Raw genomic sequence first — 23,360 nt, forward strand, 5'->3', positions numbered from 1 at the left:
TTTAGCGCTTGTTATCATTGGTGGATTCGTTTTTTGGTTTGGTTGCTCTCTTCTTTCTTTTTTTTAAAATAATTATTTTTTATTTTAATAATTTAATTTAATTTAATTTAATCTTCTTTCTTCCTTCCTTCCTTCCTTCCTTCCTCCCTCCCTCCCTCCTTCCCTCCCTCCCTTCTTTCCTTCCTTTTTTCTCCCTTTTGTTCTGAGCCTTGTGGATGACAGGCTCTTGGTGCTCCAGCCAGGCATCAGTGCTGTGCTTCTGAGGTGGCACAGCCAAGTTCAGGACATAGGACCACAAGGGACCTGCCAGCTTCACGTAATATCAAGCGGCAAAAATCTCCCAGAGATCTCCATCTCAATGCCAAGGCCCAGCTCCACTCAACGACCAGCAAGCTACAGTGCTGGACACCCTATGCCAAACAACTACCAAGAGAGGAATACAACCCCACCCATTAGCAGAAAGGCTGCCTAAAATCATAATAAGGCCACAGACACCCCAAAACACACCACTAGACATGGTCTTGCCTACCAGAAAGACAAGATCCACCCTCATCCACCAGAACTCAGGCACCAGTCCCCTCCACCAAGAAGCCTACACAACCAACTAAACTAACCAGAGCTACTGGGAGCAGACACCAAAAACAACAGGAACTACGAACCTGCAGCATGCAAAAAGGAGACCCCAAACACAGTAAGTTAAGCAAAATGAGAAGACAGAGAAACACAGAGCAAATGAAGGAGCAAGGTAAAAACCCAGCAGACCTAACAAATGAAGAGGAAATAGGCAGTCTACCTGAAAAAGAATTCAGAGTCATGATAGTAAGATGATCCAAAATCTTGGAAATAGAATGGAGAAAATACAAGAAACATTTAATAAACACCTGGAGGAACTAAAGAGCAAACAAACAGTGATGAACAACACAATAAATGAAATTAAAAAATGCTCTAGAAGAGACCAATAGCAGAGTAACTGAGGCAGAAGAATGGATAAGTGACCTGGAAGATAAAATAGTGGAAATAACTACTGCAGAGCAGAATAAAGAAAAAAGAATGAAAAGAATTGAGGACAGTCTCAGAGACCTCTGGGACAACATTAAACACACCAACATTCGAATTATAGGGGTCCCAGAAGAAGAAAAGAAAAAGAAAGGGACTGAGAAAGTATTTGAAGAGATTATAGTTGAAAACTTCCCTAATATGGGAAAGGAAATAGTTAATCAAGTCCAGGAAGCACAGAGAGTCCCATACAGGATAAAACCAAGGAGAAACAGACCAAGACACATATTAATCAAACCATCAGAAACTAAATACAAAGAAAAAATATTAAAAGCAGCAAGGGAAAAACAAATAATATACAAGTGAATCCCCATAATGGTAACAGCTGATCTTTCAGCAGAAACTATGCAAGCCAGAAGGGAGTGGCAGGACATATTTAAAGTGATGAAGGGGAAAAAACTACAACCAAGATTACTCTACCCAGCAAGGATCTCATTCAGATTTGACGGAGAAATTAAAACCTTTACAGACAAGCAAAAGCTAAGAGAATTCAGCACCACCAAACCAGCTTTACAACAAATGCTAAAGGAACTTCTCTAGGCAGGAAACACAAGAAAATGGTAATAGGAAGATACATATAGATAATTACTTTACATGTAAATGAACGAAATGCTCCAACCAAAAGACATAGACTGGCTGAATGGATACAAAAACAAGACCCGTATATATGCTGTCTACAAGAGACCCACTTCAGACCTAGGGAAACATACAGACTGAAAGTGAAGGGATGGAAAAAGATATTCCCTGTAAATGGAAATCAAAAGAAAGCTGGAGTAGCAATTCTCATATCAGAAAAAATATACTTAAAGACTATTACAAGAGACAAAGAAGGACAATACATAATGATCAAGGGATCAATCCAAGAAGAAGATATAACAACTGTAAATATTTATGCACTCAACGTAGGAGCACCTCAGTACATAAGGCAAATACTAACAGCCATAAAAGGGGAAATTGACAGTAACACAATCATAGTAGGGGACTTTAACACCCCACTTTCACCAATGGATAGATAATCCAAAATGAAAATAAATAAGGAAATACAAGCTTTAAATGATACATTAACAAGATGGACTTATTGATATTTATAGGACATTCAATCCAAAAACAACAAAATACACTTTCTTCTCAAGTGCTCATGGAACATTCTCCAGGATAGATCATATCTAGGGTCACAAATCACGCTTTGGTAAATTTAACAAAATTGAAATCGTATCAAGGATCTTTTCCAACCCAATGCTATGAGACTAGATATCAATTACAGGAAAAGATCTGTAAAAAACACAAGCACAGGGAGGCTACACAATATACTACTTAGTAACCAAGAGATAGCTGAAGAAATCAAATAGGAAATCAAAAAATACCTAGAAACAAATGACAATGAAAACAGGATAACCCAAAACCTATGGGATGCAGCAAAAGCAGTTCTAAGAGGGAAGTTTATAGCAATACAATCCTACCTTAAGAAACAAGAAACATCTCAAATAAACAACCTAACCTTACATCTAAAGCAATTAGAGAAAGAAGAACAAAAAAACCCCAAAGTTAGCAGAAGGAAAGAAATCATAAAGATCAGATCAGAAATAAATGAAAAATAAATGAAGGAAACGATAGCAAGGATCAGTAAAACTAAAAGCTGGTTCTTTGAGAAGATAAACAAAATTGATAAACCATGAGCCAGCCTCATAAGGAGAAAGAGGGAGAAGACTCAAATCAATAGAATTACAAATGAAAAAGAATAAGTAACAACTGACACTGCAGAAATACAAATGATCATGAGAGATTACTACAAGCAACTATATGCCAATAAAATGGACAACCTGGAATAAATGGACAACTCGTAGAAAAGCACAACCTCCCGAGACTGAACCAGGAAGAAATAGAAAATATGAACAGACCAATCACAAGCACTGAAATTGAAACTGTGATTAAAAATCTTCCAACAAACAAAAGCCCATGAACAGATGGTTTCACAGGCGAATTCTATCACACATTTAGAGAAGAGCTAACACCTATCCTTCTCAAACTCTTCCAAAATATAGCAGAGGAAGGAACACTCCCAAACTCATTCTATGAGGCCACCATAACCCTGATACCAAAAGCGGACAAAGATGTCACAAAGAAAGAAAACTACAGGTCAATAGCACTGATGAACATAGATGCAAAAATCCTCAACAAAATACTAGCAAACAGAATCCAACAGCACATGAAAAGGATCTTACACCATGATCAAGTGAGGTTTATCCCAGGAATGCAAGGATTCTTCAATATACGCAAATCAATCAACGTGATACACCATATTAACAAATTGAAGGAGAATAAACATGATCATCTCAATAGATGCAGAGAAAGCTTTCGACAAAATTCAACACCCATTTATAATAAAAACCCTTCAGAAGGTAGGCATACTTTCTGAGTATGAGGGAACTTACCTCAACATAATACCTCAACACAATAAAGGCCACAGATGACAAACCCACAGCCAACATCATCTTCAATGGTGAAAAACTGAAACCATATCAACTAAGATCAGGATCAAGACAATGTTGCCCACTCTCACCATTATTATTCAACATAGTTTTGGAAGTTTTAGCCACAGCAATCAGAGAAGAAAAAGAAATAAAAGGAATCCAAATCGGAAAATATAAAGTAAAGCTGTCACTATTTGCAGATGACATGATACTATACATAGAGAATCCTAAACATGCTCCCAGAAAACTACTAGAGCTAATCAATGAATTTGGTAAAGTAGCACGATACAAAATTAATGCACAAAAATCTCTTGCATTCCTATACACTAATGATGAAAAATCTGAAAGTGAAATTAAGAAAACACTCTCATTTACTATTTCAACAAAAAGAATAAAATACTTAGGAATAAACCTACCTAAGGGTGACAAAAGACCTGTATGCAGAAAATTATAAGACATTGATGAAAGAAATTAAACATGATACAAACAGATGGAGAGATATACCATGCTCTTGGATTGGAAGAATCAACATTGTGAAAATGACTCTACTACCCAAAGCAATCTACAGATTCAATGCAATCCCTATCAAACTACCAATGGCATTTTTCACAGAAGTACAACAAAAAATTTCACAATTTGTATGGAAACACAAAAGACCCCGAATAGCCAAAGCAATCCTGAGAAAGAAAAACGGAGCTGGAGGAATCAGGCTCCCTGACTTGAGACTATAGTACAAAGCTACAGTAGTCAAGACAGTATGGTACTGGCACAAAAACAGAAAAATAGATCAATGGGCCAGGACAGAAAGCCCAGAGATAAACCCACACACCTACAGTCACCTTATCTTTGATAAAGGAGGCAAGACTATACAGTGGAGAAAGGACAGCCTCTTCAATAAGTGGTGCTGGGAAAATTGGACAGCTACATGTAAAAGAATGAAATTAGAACACTCCCTAACACCATACACAAAAATAAAGTCAAAATGGGTTAAACACCTAAATGTAAGGCCAGACACGATAAAACTCTTAGAGGGAAACATAGGCAGAACACTCTATGACATAAATCACAGCAAGATCCTTTTTGACCCACCTCCTAGAGAAATGGAAGTAAAAACAAAAATAAACAAATGGGACCTAATGACACTTAAAAGCTTTTCCACAGCAAAGGAAGCCATAAACAAGAAGAAAAGACAACCCTCAGAATGGGAGAAAATATTTTCAAATGAAGCAACTGACAAATAATTAATCTCCAAATTTACAAGCAGCTCATGCAGCTCAATATCAAAAAAACAAATAACCCAATCCAAAAATGGGCAGAAGACCTAAATAGACATTTCTCCAAAGAAGATATACAGATTGCCAACAAACACATGAAAGAATGCTCAACATCATTAATCATTAGAGAAATGTAAATGAAAACTACAATGAGATATCATCTCACACTAGTCAGAATGGCCATCATCAAAAAAATCTACAAACAATAAATGCTGGAGAGGGTGTGGAGAAAAGGGAACCCACTTGCACTGTTGGTGGGAATGTAAATTGATACAGCCACTATTGGAGAACAGTATGGAATTTCCTTAAATAACTAAAAATAGAACTCCCATATGACCCAGGAATCCCACTACTGGGCATATACCCTGAGAAAACCATAATTCAAAAAGAGTCATGTAGCAAAATGTTCACTGAAGCTCTATTTACAATAGCCAGGACATGGAAGCAACCTAAGTGTCCACCATCAGATGAATGGATAAAGAAGATGTGGCACATATATACGATGGAATATTACTCAGCCATAAAAAGAAACAAAATTGAGTTATTTGTAGTGAGGTGGATGGACCTAGAGTCTGTCATACAGAGTGAAGTAAGTCAGAAAGAGAAAAACAAATACCATATGCTAACACATATATATGGAATGTAAAAAACAACAACAAAAAATGGTCATGAAGAAACTAGGGCCATGACGGGAATAAAGACGCAGACCTAATAGAGAATGGACTTGAGGAGACGGATATGGGGAAGGGTACACTGTGACAAAGTGAGAGAGTGGCATGGACATATATACACTACCAAATGTAAAATAGATAGCTAGTGGGAAGTGGCCGCATAGCACAGGGAGATCAGCTCAGTACTTTGTGACCACCTAGAGGGCTGGGACAGGGAGGGTGGGAGGGAGGGAGACGCAAGAGGGAAGAGATATGGGGACATATGTATACATATAACTGATTCACTTTGTTATAAAGCAGAAAGGAACACACCATTGTAAAGCAATTATACTCCAATAAAGATGTTTACAAAAAAGGAATATTGGAAAGGATTAATAATTCAATTGGGGGGGATCAAAAAGGTGCACTAATTTAGCACTAATTTAAAATATCCCTTCCTTGTTTATTCTTGTGACTGAAGGAAACAAACCACATAAAACCCCTTTAAATGAAGTTTGAAAATTAGAAGTACATTATTTTAAATGCCAATTTCCATGTTTCTCAAAGGCCCAAGACCCACTTTCATCAGGATCTTTTGGGGGTGAGTAGCTGTAAAAATGCAGATGGCTGGACCATATCCCAGTCTAGTGAATCTAACTCTCTTTGAAATATGCCCAGGAACCAGCATTTTAAGAACCTCTCTCTCCCCTTGTCACTCTCATGCATATTAGAATTTGGGAACCACTGTATGCCATGCTTTTTTGTGTGGAACTGATTTCAGATATCAAGATAACCACTGTGCCTTGCTTGTATTTATATTTACATGACATATAACAATTTTTGAACTTTATATTTTTTTTACCTCTTTTTGCTGCAGAACTACACATAGCTGGCTATTTTCCTTATATTCAACAACAGCTTTTACCTTTGTATATTTTAAAAAATATATTAAATATTCACTTTTGACATAATTAAGAGTTACACAAGAATGTGAGTTACTTCCAAAGTTCTCTTACCTTCAAATCCTTATTCTTATTCAGAAAGTTCTGAACATATACAATGGAAATTTTCAAGAAGAATATATGCAGTGGATTCTCTGTTTAATTTTCAAGTGTTTCAGAGCTGGCCAAGGAGACTCCTGAGGTGGACATCAGAAACGCCATTGAGAAGGGAAGACAGCAATGCTGAAGCCTCTGGGTACTTGTTTACCTCTGAACAGAACAGAAAAACAAACAGTTGGTCACCTGAAATTCACAGAGAATCTGCTACGGAGAAGGTTATTTTCAGTAAACTAGCACTGTTACTAAATTTAAACTTGGCCTGGGTTTGCTGCTCCCTGATTTAGCACCGTTGTTATTTAAAATTTCATATCACTGTGAAGTCAGAATTGCATGATGCTGTTGCCTGCAGAGGATTCTGGTTGAATTCATATTGCTTTAATTGACTATTTTTCTAAACATTGCATCAAGTGGTATAATTACTAATTTTATTTTTGATATGCAGGTGCTACATTTTGGTGGTGAATTTCTTCCTAAGTCAAGGCTGATGAGGTCTTTTGGAAATACATCCTTATGTGAGACTCTATCACATCTCATAAAAGATAAAATGTGATACTTTTACTAAATCCCAATGGAATCATCTGGTACTTTTGCTGTTTTCTTTAACATGGGTAATGATTGCCAAGATAATTAGACATAAATAAAAATTATATCTTTTGTAGTCAATATGTGTTGCCTACTCAGGGAAATCAAAATTGTAGCTTCTTTGCTGCATGAGTTAAGCAGGTGTTAGTAGTAGTTAATGGAAAAAGAGAATAAAACATCCATTTTAAAAATTGGTAATTAATTATGCAAATATTCTCCCAAAGGGTAGAGGAAGCATCATGTACAGATAAACACAAAGTTAAATACAAAATAAGAGTGTAATACATATATAAGCACAGAGCACACTGTAGAACGATAGGTTTTCACGGAAGAGCTTACGGTTTGGCCACCCAAAAACCATTTCCAACTTTCTTCTTGCTTGCTATGACTCACACAAATAGAGAACAGAAAATCAAAGATTTACTCTCCTGGTCTCTCTTACTGCTAAGAGTGGTCATGCGATCCCATTCTGGCCCATGAACTATAAGAAGTACGCTGGGTTAGAAATCCAGGCAGAAATTTGTTTTATTGATAAATAGAAAGATTCCTTCTCCTCTTCTCTTTACCACACAATTGCTTGCCTTGAATGAGGCCGTGATACTGGGAGGTAGAGCAGTCACCTTGTCACCGTGATGCAAAACACAACAAAAGTCCAGAGAAACTCAAAGATATCGGCCCTGTTATCGACGAGCAGCCGAACCAACGCTACTAACTGTTTCCTTTGGAATTGTACTTGTTTAAACCATTCGGTTTTCTGTTGCTTGCTAACAGAATCATTGTAGGTTGACAAAATGCTCAAAAAACATTTGTTAAACAGAAAGTGCCACTGCTATAACTGTAGTGATATCTATCTTTATAAATTGCAAAGTAATCTGCAAGTTCTCATTCTATGGAGTCAAGGACAGCTTTCATTCTGACAGAGGTTGGAACTTGCCTTGTTTTGACTCCTAGGAAAGTTGTGCATGTGGGGAATAATGGGTCACCAGGTGGTGGTAACTAACTAGAACAAAATGAAATGAAAAGCCTAGCTCAGAGCTAAGTTTGGAATAAAAGGGTCAAGTACTATGGCAAAAGAAAGGATTTCATTTTTGCCTCAGTGCCAAAGCTACCACATTAGTCGAAATCTCAGTGGAAGAGTTTGAAGTTCCACCATTATTATCTTGCTAAGTCCCGTGGATTATTTGTCTGAAATACTGTTCACATCCATTACTTCATTACTGGCTTCCTTTCATCAACATTTCTTACTCACAGTCTGGGTTTTCACTTTCTCTACCCTAAACTATTGCTATAGACTAACAGATTTCTTTTTCTGTTTTTCTTAAACATTGCCATATGTACTATAGTTGCCTCAAGACTTAATTTTTTGAAATAATTTCATTGGATGCCTCTTCTGTTCAAAACAGAAGAACTTTTGGTCTATTAGATTAAGAACAAGGTCTTTAACTTGGCATTTAAGACTTCTTATAACATAACTCCTTCTAGATTTCCTATCTCCCTTCCCCAATACTCTAGGTAGTTTAGTGAGAGGATTTGTCTCCACTCCAGAGGTACACCCTGACTAGGTTAAAATAATCCATGTACCTCAATCTCTACCTACAATATTAGCGATGAGCACACAACCTTAATAGGTCAATGACCTCCATTCTAGGGTTTTCATTACCCTATTGTGTAAATAAATAAATAAATGAATGAACTTTGTTTTTCTTGCTGGACATAAGCATATGAACATGTAGCATCTGGAACTACTAGCAACCACTTTGGAATCATCAGAAGAGAACTTGCTAGAACTTAAGTCAACACCAAGGAAATAGCTGAAAAACAGAAAAAAAGGATCTGAGTTTCTGAGCTTGGTGTTTCACCCCGGGACAGAGCTTTGCTTGCAGGTAGAATACCCTGAATGTCTCAGTTATGTGTGAATTTATAGATTCCTTTTTTTTTGTATTAAGCCAGTTTGGGTTGGTATCTCTGTTACTTGCAACCAAAATCTTTACAGTCTATTTATTTATATTTTTATTGTGTTCCTGCCAGCCATTTCATTCATTTCTACTTCTCTCTCTTCTTATCTATATTCTACCTCTTTTCATGATCTAGTCCTCTTCCCCAGGAAATGTTTCCAGAGTCTTCTAATTCATAGTGAGAGAACCCTAATCTAAACCACTTTATTTTCCACTGTATATATTGATAAGAGAGCTCATCAAAGTATATGATGCTATCATTTGATGGCTCTCAAATCTTATCTTTAGCAACATTTTCTTCTATCACCAGACTTTTATTTCTAACTAAACAGTTAACATCTAAACTTGAATGTCTTGAAGGTCCCGCAAACTGAATTTTTCCATAACTGGGTTCATAAAAACCTTCCTCTCAAATACATCTTTCTTCCAGTGTTGGCTATTTTTGTAAACAGCACCATCAGCCATCAGTTAAACAAGCCAAAAAGCAAGGCCTTCAACCTTTAAAAAAAGGAATCAGAGTAGATTTAATCCTTCTTTTCCCCCTTAGCCCCAGTACCTGATTATCAAATGCTTTTGATTTTACTGCTTAAATAATTTTTAAATCTATCTACTTTGTCCCCTTTCTTTCTATATCTTCCTCTTTCCTTTTCTCCTCCACTATCATCACCACTACCACCACCACCACTACCTCTAAAACCTTGTCTGTTGCCTGGAATACTGCATGGCTTTTTTCTGTCTCTAATCTCACATTTTGTTTCTCTCCACTAAATTCTCCTCATGGTATTTAGATCTTTTAAAAACACACAACTGATCATGTCAACCCCTTGTTTCAAAGCCTTCAATGCCTTCTCATTGTTCTCAGGGTAAAGAACAAGGACTTACATCACCTAGTCCCTACCTCTTCATTCTCATATCCCTAGAGAGAAGTGACTATTTCTGTTCATAATTATCCTCATTTTTAAAATACCCTGCATTCAGCAGAGTGCTTAGCACACAGTAGGCACTCAATAAATATTTGTTGAATGAATGAACAATTTCCTTGCAATAACTCTTGAACCATGAACCATCTTGTGTTATTATTTTTTCCCGTAATTTTATTTTTTGAATTACTTATTAGTACGCTGAAGGCAAAGAAATGTCCTATTTCTTTGTACTATATAGCAGAATGCTATGTAAGTAGTAGGGGTTCAGAAGGCATTCAACTGTATTGATACTGATATTTCTTCTACTCTGATTCTTTCTTAAAAGGATAAGATTAAAGTGAACAAGGGGAAATATATTATTAGTCTGTCAAAAATGGAAGTAAAAAATAGGTAACTTGTTTCTGGATCCCAATTCTACAGAATCTGCACAGATTAATAATAAAGGAGCTGTTTTTCTGCATGACATGGAGAACCTTTAGAAAAGCCCTGAGTTATGTGAATAAACACTCAAACATGATGTTTGCTATTTTCACTGTCATACTTTCAAATATTTTATATTTCTCTTTAAAAATCTTTTGTCTTTGAAAATATAAGCAAAAATTCAATTGTTTCAATAATTTTTAAACTATTTATTTATTTATTTTTTGGCTGCATTGGGTCTTTGTTGTGGCATGTAGGATCTTTTGTTGCGGTGCGTGGGCTCTTTGTTGCAGTGTGCGGGCTTCTCTCTAGTTGTGGCACGTAGGCTCATTAGTTGTGGTGTGAGGGCTCTCTAGTTGTGGTGCACGGGCTCAGTAGTTCTGGCATGTGGGCTTAGTTGCCCTGCGGCATGTGGAATCCCAGCTCCCTGACCAGGGATCGAACTGGCATCCCCTGCGTTGCAAGATGGATTCTTAACCACTGGACCACCAGGGAAGTCCCAATAGTTTCAATAATTAACAGCTAAAGTCTTTTGGAGCTGAGACAAGTTATTCTGGAAAATAGTTATCCCAAGTACAAATTCATTCCTAGTTATTGGATATTTACCTGAAAGGGGCAAAAGGAACTGCAGGGATTCCAAGGTAGGGATGAAATTTTAGCCTATGCTATATACTGATATTACCTTAGATAAGATATTTCTTAGAGTAACCTAAAATAAGAACATGCACTGGAGTCTAAAGGTAATGAAGCAGTGGGGCTGTAAGAGTTATTAAACAGGAGGACACAGGGATACATGTTTCTCAAAGGCTTCTGACTGTGTTAACTGTGGCCAGAAAATACTTTTTGTTTGTTTGTTTTCTGTATGTGGGCCTCTCACTGCTGTGGCCTCTCCCGTTGCGGAGCACAGGCTCCGGACGCGCAGGCTCAGTGGCCATGGCTCACGGGCCCAGCCGCTCCGTGGCATGTGGGATCTTCCCGGACCGGGGCACGAACCCACGTCCCCTGCGTCGGCAGGCGGACTCTCAACCACTGCGCCACCAGGGAAGCCCCAGAAAATACTTTTTAAAGTTGAAAAATGGTAGATAGAATTGAGGGGAACCAGAAGAGGAGAGGCCAGGAAATTTAAGAGTAAATAATGCAAATTCTGTGCCTGAATAAAATTCTTCAGCAGGCTTAAACATCTATTTCTTAAAAACTAGTTGAAGTTTGCCTAAGGCATACTTATATACGAGGTAATCACCTTCGGGGTTCTATAGACGTGTTGTTTAGTTATAAATATCTTCTAGTCTTCTCAAGTATTGAATCTGTTAGGGAGTTTGTAAAATTTAAAAAAAAGAAAGGAGCCCGCTGGCTTAAACCCCAGCCCCGCGGCATGGAGGGTGTTGATGCCGGCGCCAACACCAGGATATGCGGGGGCTCCAGAGCACAGCATGGAGGGGCCGGCCTAGCTGGGCCCCGTGGCCCTATGTCTTCTGGCTGCGACGATGGTCCTGTGCATGCTGCGGGGCCGCAGCCGCCGGGCGGTGGGCACCTGAGGGGCCAGGAGGCAAGCCGGGGCCCCCAGGCGGGTGTGGGCATCGTGTCCGCAGCCAGTGTCCCCGAGGCCGCGCTCGGGCCATGAGCACTCGGTGAAGCTGTGCCGGGACAATGCGGCCGACCTCTTCTCGCGCTCTGAGGACCTGTGCGCGCTGCAGGACTCGGTGCCTCCTCCCGCCATGCGCGCTTCCCTGCGGGAGGGCCTGCTGGAGTTAAGGCCGACCGCCTCCGTGGGGTGGACTGGGCGCCGCTCCTGAGCACCCTCTGTCCCTGATCTGTATCCAGAGCTTCTTCCAGCCACGGCTTGGTGAGACAGGTTGTGACAGAAATAAACTTTACAGAAGTCATGTTCCTGTGATAAGAAATAAAGATGTGACCTTCCTTGTGTAAAGCTCATAAATGCTGTGTAAGTGCATCGGGTGCGCTAAGGAACGTGGAGCTAAATGGGCTAGTTCTGAGAAAGAGAGACTTAACTATGTTAACAAAGGTCCATCAGAATTTCCTGTGACTGTGACAATAGAGAGTCCTTCCTCCTCAGAAATCGAAGAGGTCAGTGATTCCTCAGGAAGTGTTCAGGAAGAGCCAGAGAAAATCCGTTTGAAACAAGAAGCATTGTCGGTACAAAGTTATCACTTTAAAGCTATAGAGAAGATTATTTTTCAAATGGAAGCCTGATTGCAACACGGCACAGCTTGTGTGGGGGTTCTGTTTCCCCCTCCCATCTGCACTGATTCCCCTTGAATGGTTCCTTAAGCTTAGACCAAGGTGAATGGTGGACATTTGAACTCAAAGAAATAAAAATCAAAACATGCCGTTAGTAATATATTTTCCTTTCCTTAGAACCTTAGTATATTAGATTTAGGGAGAACCTTAGTGATCATACGATAAAGAAATTGAGTTCTGAATGAATATAGTCAGCTGATTCAGTGCTCTTGTTTTACAGATGAGAAAATTGACAGTTCTAGTTGAACTCTGTTTTACAAGAGGAAAATATGGCCTCATTTTAAATAAAAGTAAAGTTGAAATTAAAAAAAAAAAAGAAAGGAAAGAAAAAAAATGGAAAAAGAAACCTTCTTGCACAAAATGCATTTTAAGAATGACTACAAATAGCTGTCTTAAAAATCAGAGAGCAGGCTATTTTATAATTTTTACCCAGATATTAAAAGACATTTTAAGAAACTAGTGATTTGTAATTTAATATTCAACTGCTTTTCAAGCAACATTCCACCAGTATATAGTCATGATTTCTTTTCTCCTGTAACTTTAACTCCAAGGGATAGGCTGAAGTGGCCCTGTTTATTTTGCTTCTCTTTATGTAAATAAAAAATAAGCTTAACTGCATGAAGGAAGGACCTTATGCTCTGCCTCTTTTTACATGCTTTTCTGTATAATGGGAAAAAATTATTTTCAAGTATATGGTATTTCACTAGCTAAACTTTTCTGTTTTGTTAATTTCTATAGCTATTGGCAAGATTGGGTTAGTCCTCTTGCATGAAAATTGACATGTGTTCTATAATTATAGTACAAACCTTTTGCTTTTCTTTTTTTTTGAATTTTATTTTTTTATACAGCAGGTTCTTATTAGTTATTTATTTTATACATATTAGTGTGTATATGTCAATCCCAATCTCCCAATTCATCCCTTTTGTATTTCTTTAAAAACTGATTCCTTTAAGACTATGAGATTGCCAATGGATGTCATAGCCATTCTATAATGCAAGTAGTGAAGTTTTAAAAAACACATGGAGTACAGATGTTCATGAGTGCTACAAAAAGAATATAAGCTTGCCTATTTATGTATATTTTTTGTAGGTTTCTCCCAATATTTCACTGAAATGTGAAAAGTTTTATTTATCTACCTCTGGCTCAAAGATTTAGAGTACCCTATAACAGCACCTACTAGTAAATGTAAAATTCTCTCTCATACTTTTGAAAACTTCCTAAGGAAATGAGAGAAATAATATCGTATGATGAGAATTAAATAAGTAAAAGCTACACATAAGACATCCATGATTATTCCTAGATGACTGACCTTCTGTGATTATCTCAATAAAAGAAATACTGAGAGTTTGGGAACTCCCTACAGTCCATTAAGGAGACCTGGAAATAATTTCATTGCCAGGAGACAGGACTGGAAAGTGACTAGAGAAGCTAAAACTGTATCATAACAGGAAGGGCATATGGCTAGAGAGGGCAGTAGTTTAAGTTTTGTTGTTTTTTGTTTTTTTTTTTGTGAGAGGATCCATCTCCCACAAAATAATCCTTACACAGAATCCTAGCATTCTGTGGAACATGGATTGGCCACTACTAGCTTTGAGAATGAAGAAGAGAAAAATCCAGAAATCAGAAGTTGCCAGGGTGGATCAAGAGCTTGCATCCTCCTGCAAACAGAAGTCACATCTTCAGAATGTTCCTCACACTTCCCTATGGTCTGAATGGCACATCCCTCACAAGCACCCACGGTTACTGCTCAGCTCCCCCAGGGACTGTAGGTCAGAAAGAGGCACTGGACACAGAGGACACCAACATTCTGGACACAGTAGTGGAGTGGTCCCCATTCATGAACTGACCACCTAGTTCAGGTACTTAAGTTCCTTGTGAGTCTGACCAGAATGAGACTGCCTCCTTAAATCAAATTCTCAGGCTAGTAATGCGGAGACTCATACTCTGAGCAGTGGTAAATTCCATCAAAGCAGTATGGCTTTCATTAAGGACGTCCATCTGGTCTTCTCCTTCTTATACACTGATCTTCTTTATTCTGTGGTTCTGACATTAGCATTTCTGCAGCATTTTCATGAAAACAATCAGTAAAACACCTGCTATTCATGGATCTCTCTATTCTTTGCACTGTGGAGAAAATTAGTGCAATCATACACAATTCACATAAGGTAACACCCACTTGTAGACACAGACACACAGTTCAACTATCAACTATCTAACTGTCTTTAGTGGAGACCTGTAATAGGTTGAAAAAACTGTGTGCATGTATATAGCTCTACTCTTAAATCACAGAATATATTTAGAAGTTCTAAAAATTTCAATGTTTATTCTTTATTCTCAATGACTTTAAACTGTATTAATTTGCTTTTGATTAATAAGAGTTGAGAGTAGAAACTATGCCTTCAATATTCTTCTGCCCATCTAGAATGTCTGGCTTACAGTGGATGCTTAATGCATGAAGATGATCACTACATACAAAATTTTGCATCAGTGCAAAAGAGAAAAACGTTTCTAGCCTATATTATCGTTTTCATTTATTTCTGGCACTGGCAAGACAGGATATTTGCATTACTTTTCAGCATAGGCATGATGAATTTAGATATGCTTTCCCATCTCGGCACAAGATAAAATACATGCCATACAACAATTGGTACTGCAATTTTATGCTGAATTGAAATATTTTAGACTTTGATGGGTTCAACAGATATACACACACAGAAAAGACAGATGTCAAAAAAACAGGAAAATGTTTAACTATATCTTCAACACTGTAAACTGGGAAGTGTTATCGGTGCTGTTTTCTCAGGAAGTGAGTTACATGAACTTTATATGATGATTTTAAAAATGGGTCTACTATCAAACTCTTAGAGGAAAACATAGGCAGAACACTCTATGACATAAATCACAGCAAGATCCTTTTTGACCCACCTCCTAGAGAAATGGAAATAAAAACAAAAATAAACAAATGGGACCTAATGAAACTGAAAAGCTTTTGCACAGCAAAGAAAACCATAAATAAGACCAAAAGACAACCCTCACAATGGGAGAAAATATTTGCAAATGAAGCAACTGACAGAGGATTAATCTCCAAAATTTACAAGCAGCACATGCAGCTCAATATAAAAAAAAAAAAAAAAAAAAAATCAACCCAATCCAAAAATGGGTAGAAGACTTAAATAGACATTTCTCCAAAGAAGCTATACGGATTGCCAACAAATACATGAAAGAATGCTCAACATCATTAATCATTAGAGAAATGCAAATCAAAACTACAATGAGATATCATCTCACACCGGTCAGAATGGCCATCAACAAAAAATCTACAACCAATAAATGCTGGAGAGGGTGTGGAGAAAAGGGAACCCTCTTGCACTGCTGGTGGGAATGTGAATTGGTACAGCCACTATGGAGAACAGTATGGAGGTTCCTTAAAAAACTAAAAACAGAACTACCATATGACCCAGCAATCCCACTACTGGGCATATACCCTGAGAAAACCATAATTCAGAAAGACTCATGTACCAAAATGTTCATTGCAGCTCTATTTACGATAGCCAGGACATGGAAGCAACCTAAGTGTCCATCATCTGATGAATGGATAAAGAAGATGTGGCACATATATACGATGGAATATTACTCAGCCATAAAAAGAAACGAAATTGAGTTATTTGTAGTGAGGTGGATGGACCTGGAGTCTGTCATACAGAGTGAAGTAAGTCAGAAAGAGAAAAACGAATACCGTGTGCTAACACATATATATGGAATCTAACAACAACAACAACAAAAAGGTCATGAAGAACCTAGGGGTAAGACGGGAATGGAGATGCAGACCTACTAGAGAATGGACTTGAGGATGTGGGGAGAGGGAAGAGTAAGCTGGGACAAAGTGAGAGAGTGGCATGGATACATATACACTACCAAACGTAGGGTGGATAGCTAGTGGGAAGCAGCCGCATGGCACAGGGAGATCAACTCGGTGGTTTGTGACCACCTAGAGGGGTGGGATAGGGAGGGTGGGAGGGAGGGAGACGCAAGAGGGAAGAGATATGGGAACATATGTATATGTATAACTGATTCACTTTGTTGTAAAGGAGAAACTAACACCATTGTAAAGCAATTATACTCTAATAAAGATGTTAAAAAATGGGTCTACATATGCTAAAATGATTAAAGATATCTTGTGGATTTATATAAAATGAAAGTTATAAATATGGTTCAAAGCCTCTTCACAACAATCAAAGACTAACTTCTTTTTGGTAGAAGGCAAGGAGGTCAACGCTACCAAGAAACGTAGGAAATTCATGTGTGAACCCAGCATGGTGGGGTTTCTCCTCAAGTCTATTTGACAGGAAGTTTTAAGAAGCATCATTCCTTCTGCTAATTTTGTTACTGAGCCCAAGCTCACTCTGCTCGCTGCACCACAGACCTAAACTGGGAGATGAGCTGCTGGGGCAAGAAGCATCGACTTTAATCAGAAAGCCAGCAGACCAAGAAGATGGCACACTAGTGTCTCAAAAACCATCTTCCCTCCGGCTGAATTCGGGGTCCTTTTATACAGAGGAAGGGGAGGGAGGGGAGAGAGGCCCCTTGTCATGCCAATCAATGGCTGAGTGGGACTGCTGTTGCTTGCTAACGGTTGCTCCCTATCGGTCACTTGCTTAGGCGAGGGGCCCCGGTTGCTTGCTAACAGCTGTGTGCCCGCCCCGCTCCTACTACAATTTTATCAAGGGAAAGTTCAAATGAGTCAAACCTAACAAAAGATATTAGTACCACATTGTTATGGAAATTGCTCTGGACTGGGGCTAGGTAATGTGGTTTCTAATCCAGGCTCTACAAGGCCTGAAATACTTCATTTCTTCCTGATGGGTTTCTATTTTGCCTATCCTTATGAAAAGAATTGGACTAAACCAGGGGTTTTAAAACCTTGGCTGTGCTTTAGAATACTCTGAGGTTTAAAAAAATCCCCATCCCCAGGCCCTATCCTCAAAGGTGATGGTTCAGTTGGTCTGGGAAAGATGGAGCCTCAGAAGTTCCCCAGGTGACTGTAATATGCAACCTGAACTTAGAATCATTGACTATATGTCCTCTAAACACTTTGACTGCCTGAGTCTGTGATTCTAGAATTTCTGGGAAAAGACACACACACACACACACACACACACACACACACACACACACACACAGACAGACACACACACAGAGCCAAAGTTTGTTCATTAAACTGGACTCCCATTTCTAGTCTGATGGTAGTTTTCTACACTTAGTGAGGTCTAGATTTTCAACTAACAAATGAAAACTGTGATACCCTTCAGACTAATCAGATAAAGTATTAATTCACAGGGAGGGTAAGTAGAAGGAAGAGAAGCAGAGAAACAAAATATAAGTGCTGTCAGAATATAAGCTTTCTAAGAGGAACAGTGTACCTGCTCATCAACATTTAATAAAAGCTTTGCTAGGTGCTTATTTACATATAGAATTTTAGAGTTATAAACTTGTAACAATTCCTCTACTTTCAACATATCTTAGCAACTATAAAAAAGATAATCCTGATAGTGGGAACACTATAGAAATGTTGAGAGTTGGTCTAATTAAAGGAGACAAATCTATTGCAATGAAGATGCTCGATGCTTATTTATTGAATGAGTGAAATTCTCCAATGTCCTAAATATAGACCTTATGACTGGATAGATCTGATGACTGGAAAAGATCTTTCCAAAGAAAATGGTAAAGGAAGATCCAGAGTATCTCTCACCTTAATCTTAAAACTGGAATGGGGTTTCCTTGGGAGAGAGGAATATAGCATAAGTAATAAGCATATTAAGGTTAGACCTCCATCTCCACTCTTGTACTTCTCTGTTCAGGCCACAGTGAAGAGGCTGAAGTCGTGGTTTGATAGTAGGAGTTAGGAACTCTGGCCCTATTTTGCCACCTATACTTAGGCCTGGCCTCTCTTTCTGCAGTTGCTGGGACTCCTAGTCTTTGAGACATGGCAACAGGGACAGAGTGCTAATGGTTATATCTGAAAGGCTGCTCAATTCTTAGATCCTTCTTTCTGTTTAAAGGGGCTTAATTTCCAGAAAAAGGTAAGCCCATAGTCACTAAAATTTAATTAGATAACATTTATTCATTTGTTCATCTAATAAATATTTATGGTATGTCTTCTTTGTTTTAAGCCATGGGGATATAAAGATTCTTAGATAATTTGCAAGCACACAGCATACTCGTTGACTTCAGCTTACACTGTTTTAAGTCAGTTCTCAAGTTACTGCTTGACTCATTTCAATTTATTTTAAATCCCCATCTAAAAATATCTTAATAAAAGGAAATGACTCAAAATATTTCAGTGTCAGAAGCAAGAATGAAAAATGTGTGTATGTATGTTGGAGGAGGGGAAGCAGAGAGGAGATACCTGGTAGATGTCCACTGGTGCTGAAAAATAGTATTTGAAATGACCGAGATGATCCTTTGTCACTAAACACAAGACCAATGTTCCTGTTCTGATTTAAATCCTTCATGAAAAACTGGAGTAGATGCACAAATATATCTTTGTAATTTAACGTGTAAAAAAGCCCACCATGTAATCTGGACTCTCTTCTCTATGTAATTATAGTCATTTCCTGAAGTGTCTAGTATGAAAACACAGAGCCATAACTCAATTTTCAGTAACATCTTATAAAAACAGCATCTTGGAGCTTACAATCTACTACGCTGTTCTCTGTATCAAACCACCTAAACTGTTAGCTATCTGAAGACGAGTACCAATCACGCAAGCTATGAAAGTCAGAGGTGCTCTGGGTTTCCTAAGAGCGTGAGCCCAGGTGTCACCACTGGGACCTGCCATCTTGCCAGAGGAACAAGGAAGCATGAGGGCATTTGCCCAAAGTGGTTTTGATATCAATGGTTTATACAACCAAAGCACTGAAAGGGCACTGAGTCACCACTGAAAAGGCACACAATAAGCAGAACAGGATTAAAAAAGAAAAGAAATCACTGGGTGATTCATGGCATTTAAAAGGAACCTTTTTCAGTTCTTTAAGCTATGCTGATATATTTAAAGAAACATCAGGGTTTTTATTTTTTAGATTACAAAGAAAATATCCTATCTCCCTATTCTTTTCAAGACACTTTATCTGCAATTTCAATGGACAATAATTGTTTTCTGAAAACTACCCTTTTTGATAAATCTTGCTTGGACAGTTTAGTGCAGAGAAATCAAAACTTTCTTTAAAAAAAAATAAAACAAAAACAAACAAACAAAAACTTTCTTTTAGGCACTTACAAGCTTAATCAGGTCAAAAACAGATAAACACTATTAATGTTTCCCTTTTTTTTTCTCATTTTCTCCATTCTCTGCCTCTGTTACTCCTTGTACTACTTCTGAAGCAATATTCTCCCCTTTATCTATTGTTATGCATTCTCTCTACAACCACCCACAGTTTTTTTTTTCTTTTTAAATTTTTTTAAAAGCAGATAAGCACTGAGAAAGTAAACTTTTCCATTCAACTTTTCTATAATGAAGGGTCCTGGGCTCTTATCAGTTAAAGTTATAATGTGGAAATTTATCCACCTGGTAATAAGATCTCAGGTAATATCCCTTTACTATAATGATTTTGAAAAAAAACAAACAAACAAACAAAAAAAAAACACATCTTTGTTGCCAGACTTTGGACTACAGCGATGGCGCTCCATAAGAGATTTGAAAAGACATGTTGAAATGTCTGCAACCAAACTAGGCTAGAGAGGTTGCACGGGGTTGTATTATAGAAAACTAGTACCATAAGGAGAGGAGTTGGTGCACAGGGGCGTGACAAGATCTGAGAAATGTAAAGTAAACTCTGAGTTTCTCAAAAACATATATAATGACTATACTATTTAAATTAAATTAAATCTCCTTCCTCTTGAGATTGTAAGATCTATGGGGCAGGTGTCTTGTATCCTCAGCACCAAGTTCAATACATAGTCTGTAACTTCACTGTCTAATATGGTAGCTAGTAGTCACTTGTGGCTTTTCAGCACTTGAAATGTAACTAGTTCAAACTGAAATGGGCTGCAAGAAAAAACTACATGCTGGATTTTGAAGAGTTAGTGCCCCCATAATAAGAACATAAAATATCTCATTAATAACTTTAATGCTGATTTCATGTCAAAATGATAATATGTTGGATAATTTCACTCAATAAAATACATTATTCCACTTAGTCCTATCTCTTTATTTTTACTTTTTAATAAAAGTGGCTACCAGAAAATTTTAAAGTCCGTATATGACTCACAACATATTTCTAGTAAGCAGCACTTGTCTAAAGAATTCAACATTATGTGTTAAATGAACAAGTGAATGAATGCATGAATGAGTGAAAGGTGTTTGCATCTAGAGCTGACACCACCAGAAGGAACCATACCTAACTTTTAATAGGATGATACTCAAGAATAATAAGTCAACGACTATAGTAGACTTTATCAATGTTCCCAACCCTTTACCTCTTCCAACATCCATGCCCATTGCCATGTGCCTTTGTAGGCTGTTCTGATAAAAAGGGATAATCTCTTTCCCTACTACTTTTCTTTGGGTTTGTTCATAGGACTTTTTGGTCCATAAAACATTAGAGAGCCTAATTTGTTCAAAAGCCCGAACAATGCTTTCACTATTGAGTTTTCTCACCAGCACTTATGCTACTGCAATGAGAACTTGGGCAGGCAGGAGGAGGATGGGAGAAATGCAGAACTAAGCTGCCCCAGTGGAGCCCAGCCTGATCCCCAGTCACAAGAGTAAACAACTGAGATCATCACATATCAACCCACTGCAGCCTAGATCAGCCGATCCCAAATGACCCACAAACCATGAGCTAGATACATGCTTACTATTGCACACTGCTGAGATTTTGCACTTGTTTGTTATCCAGTCTACTTTGAGATACCTAACTGATATAGAAGTGTAGTCTTCAGGACTGAGTTTTCATTTTGAATGTGAGAATTCACATTGGGGACCTTACAGTCACACTTGAAAAGACCCATCTCTCTAGCCTCTTAGATAAAATAATTTTTGCTATGATGACATGTATGGGAACTAGGGCAGATATTCTAGTAGGAGCTGGACAAATTCATCCTAGAAGTATAACTCATTGATTATCACGGGGAGTTTTAAGGCGGCATCAGCAGGGATGCTAAAACTTAAAAGGAATGGAGTAGCATAGCATGATTCTTATTTTTCCAAGAAAGTGTTGGATTTGTTAAAACGGTCCTTCTTATGAAGGTCCTTAGGTTTTTTTGTTGTTGTTGGGGAAAAGCTGTTAATATACGCATACTCCCGGCTTTGTCTTATCCCTCTGCTTGATGAAGATGGTACTGGCTTTGTCCACGAGTCATCCCCTGCTTTGCCCTCAACATGCTCCTGGGAGGGATCTCCTACTGCCTCATGGGTTCTATGGTCTTTTGTGATGCTGAATTAGAACGTTGAGAATGAGAGAAAACTGGAATGGTGGGTAGAAAAGTAAAAGGGTAAGATTAGGAGAGTAGTGTCCTTTTATAAAAGACAGAAAAGCTGTAGAAGATCAGGGATGGCACAGTGTTTTGTGAAGGACTTTTAAATAAGGGGACTCAGAGAAAGTGAAGATAAAAGGGACCATGGATAGAAAAGGAAAGGAGATTTTAACAAACATTCCTGCAGGTTTTGTTAAGTTCTCTTCACATGATTTAAAAAATGTAGCTAGAAAACGAGTTAATTAATTACATAATTTTTTTAATAAGACCACCAGCTTCTGTGGGTCAAGCTTCTGTCAGTGATGCCCTTGTACAAAAAGTTTAATATGGAATGAAGTCATAATGTGGTGGAGAGAATGGAAGAACACATAGGACCTAATTCACTTCCCATATCACTTACTAGCTGCATATCTGGACAGTTACTAAGACATTCCAAAGCTCATTGTCTTGATTTATACCATGGAGAAAGTTATACACGTCATAGGTTGTTTTCAGGCTTAAATAAGACAGTGAATATCAAGATGTCTACCACATTGCTTAGACATTTATAAACATCAGTTGAAATGCTGGGGCACAGTATTTTCTTTACAAAATTCAAATTTGGTCTGTAGTCAATATAAAAGTTGACCTGTACACCCAGGCTATGCTTCAAGTTTAGTAGCAGCAGCCGACTGCTTAAGCAGTTGCTAATCGACAAAGAACTCTGTTTTCATTACAAGTTCCTTTTATGGAAGGCGAACGAAGCTATGCTCCATACCAGGCATGGTCGATGAGGAGCTTCCAAAGGAGGAGTGAACTTAAATGCTGGGAAACGCAACAAACAAAGTGACAACTTATGGAGACTTTTAAAATTAAATCTTTGAAAGAGCACCTTATATGTCGTTCCATCACTATCCTAAGTTACTTTGAGAGAAGACAGCAGAGGTATCCCCGTGATCAAAATAATGTCACATGTTATTTTCAGTAGTGAAATTTGGGAACATGGTGCCACTGCATGGGAATTGATTGTGGCCTGATAGAATTCTAGTTTTTACTAGCAATACAACCAGTGAATCACAAGGTGGCATCTAGGTTTTAGATACTCTTCAGCATGGAAGAGCTATATAGAGCTGTATAGAAGAGGCACTGGCAGTCTATGTTTTGAAATTGCAACACAAAATTGCTAGCTGATGCTATGTAAGCAGCAACTTGCCTAAGGCTGCAAGGAATGAACATAAGAATAAAATTAGATTAAT

The 23,360-nt window shown here is 38.1% G+C and overlaps 1 protein-coding gene across 17 annotated transcripts in view; it reads right to left on the reverse strand.

Moving 5' to 3' along the window:
* The window catches only part of HS3ST5 (heparan sulfate-glucosamine 3-sulfotransferase 5), a 287,406-nt gene that overhangs the window by 165,496 nt on the left and 98,550 nt on the right, over positions 1 to 23,360 (reverse strand). For all 17 annotated transcript variants that reach the window (XM_067011683.1, XM_067011681.1, XM_059082868.2 and 14 more), the window contains exon 2: positions 6,468 to 6,662. The gene's annotated coding sequence lies outside the window, so the exon portion shown is untranslated. The remainder of the gene's footprint in view (positions 1 to 6,467; positions 6,663 to 23,360) is intronic.

Source organism: Kogia breviceps, chromosome 13 (genome assembly GCF_026419965.1).
Source record: "Kogia breviceps isolate mKogBre1 chromosome 13, mKogBre1 haplotype 1, whole genome shotgun sequence".
In the NCBI taxonomy this organism is placed as follows: domain Eukaryota; kingdom Metazoa; phylum Chordata; class Mammalia; order Artiodactyla; family Physeteridae; genus Kogia; species Kogia breviceps.